The 2,407-nt window shown below is 26.1% G+C and overlaps 1 non-coding gene across 1 annotated transcript; it reads left to right on the forward strand.

Annotated features, from left to right (window-relative positions):
* Positions 1-869: 869 nt before the first annotated feature.
* Positions 870-943, forward strand: TRNAV-AAC (transfer RNA valine (anticodon AAC)). The gene has a single exon. It is a non-coding gene; the product is annotated as a tRNA-Val (tRNA).
* The last annotated feature ends 1,464 nt before the right edge of the window (positions 944-2,407 follow it).

The following is a 2,407-nucleotide window of genomic DNA, read 5'->3' on the forward strand; positions in this document are numbered from 1 at the left end:
TTTTTCAATGCATAAATCGACTTAGGCATCAATGTGATCTTTAGACACACCCTTATGGACAAGCTTATGTTTCTTAGTTTCACGGTGATCCTTAAACAAAAGGACTAGATTGCAACGTTAAACCTCAAAAGTAATCTCATCAACAATCATTTTTATTTATACAAGCTAAATTGTACAAGGTTAATAGCGATTAGTCTCATACATGAATAAACATTATAAGTAACAACCATAACCATAATCAATCGACATTATTTTCGAATTTTAAGGAGCTCTCGTTAAAACTTTATAAAAAAAATCATTATATACAGCCTTATAAAACAAAGAATTTGTTTTTGATGGACACATGCATTATTACATCTTTACATAAATAAAAATTACATAATCTAACAAATTATTTTCTATACTTCGTTATGATCTTATAATCATAAAATATTATTCTCTAACTTCATCCAACATAACAAGAAAATGTGAGTGTCAATTAATAACTTCGAAAGTTTTTTATTTACAAAATATATATAACATGGATGACACTTAATTAATGTGAAATAATTTTAGAAAATAGTCATTTTAAGGGAATGAAGTCATTTTGTTGTTAAAGAGAATCATGTCTCGTCTAATTGAAGTAAGTACCACTTTTTAAGGTATAAACCGAATCTAAAAAAAATTAATTTTGTTGTTTTTTTTTTTTTTTTTTTGAAAGGTAGTTTTGTTGCCTAGATTAAGAAGGGTGATAGGGATTGAATTATGGAGCTATTCTACCATTAGTACCGATTACTAGTAGTTTCGAGATAATGCTTCTAAAAAGTAGGCAGTCTACTTTGAAGCTGTGATTATTATATTATATATGTAATAGTATTTGTGAACAATAAGGTGTCGTGGTGTAGTTGGTTATCACGTCAGTCTAACACACTGAAGGTCTCCGGTTCGAGTCCGGGCGACGCCATTAAATTTTTCTGTAAATTTTTTTGCTATAATAAAGTAGTGAGTCCCATTCTTTTTTTTTTTTTGGTTGCGATTAATATCAATTATAAGCAATCTGAACTAATCTTTCATATAGATTAGACTCATTGTTATAAGGGTAAGCGAGAAAATCTTTAATCATTCATTTAATCTATGATTTTTTATAGGCAAGAGGAAAATTAAAAATTAATTTTTCTATAAGTGATGAGAAAGAACATTATTATAAAGATGAAAAGAAAAGCTTTTAACCACTAAATAATGCAAACTTATAATTCTTATACTAAGCAGACCGACTTTCTTATAATTTAAAATTAAGTTGAGAATTAGATATTTAATTTTGCTCGTTCTTATTAAAACAATACAACAATTGATAATATAATTTATTAGTAATGATACATAAAATGTACTCTTTTTATCCCGTTGAATTTGACACAATCTTCATTTTGATTCAATCATTTATATATACAATATATATTTTTTTTCTCACCTTCTTTCTTTGGATCTCATATACAAACATATCTCTTTCTTCCATAGTAATATATTTCTATCAACTTGTTTCTTTAGACTTATTCTCCAACTATAAAAATGTATAACATATCATAATCCCCTAATCCCCTTGTGCCATTCTAAAAGGGTCTGGGAGTGTATAATAGGCTTAAATTAAATAACAAGTCAAAAAATAATGAAAAAGTCATATATATTTTTTAAATAAATTTGACCCTTATTAAAAACTTTTTACATATAAATATTTTGGTTGTTTAGTTAACTAATAAATCATAAGTTTACCTGTTTTTGGCTAAAAACTCAATAACCAGAAAAAATATAAGTGAAATATTCAACGTTAATTATAATAAAAGCAAAACTTAGTATCATATATAAAAATTAACCAAACAGACTATTGTATAAGAGCTCGTATTAAGAAAATTAAGCAGTATTTTAATTAATATAAATATTATTTTTTCAGATATGATTATAAATTCGATTCTAACCAAATTTTCGTTGATCTTTAAAAAAAAATAGTCTTAATAGTATGTAGTAACAAGTTACTAAAAAGAGAATGGAAGAAAAGTTTATTTGTTAAGGTGATTTATGACAAAAGGAATGCCAAAGTGTAGTAAAAAGAAGTAGAAAGGCGAATTAAGAAAGCTTCGATAAATACTTTAATTGGTCAAAAGACCAAAAGGAAAGCATGAAGAGGACTACGAGTGAAAATCACATGCATGGGTTTAAATAAAGTTATCTTTACTCTGTTGCAAATTCAGAACTTGTAAATTTGCCGACTTGACTCCTAACATAAATATCTTTACTATTTAAAATTAAAACCTAAGTTTATTGTTTTGGCTATTTTTATTATTTACTATATTTAGTAGTCACACTCTCTAATTTGAATGGGTTTAATCATTTGACTTGATCTAATTAATATGGACTTAATCATCACAATTTAACG

This window comes from Amaranthus tricolor, chromosome 2 (assembly GCF_026212465.1).
Source record: "Amaranthus tricolor cultivar Red isolate AtriRed21 chromosome 2, ASM2621246v1, whole genome shotgun sequence".
NCBI classification, from domain to species: Eukaryota; Viridiplantae; Streptophyta; class Magnoliopsida; order Caryophyllales; family Amaranthaceae; genus Amaranthus; species Amaranthus tricolor.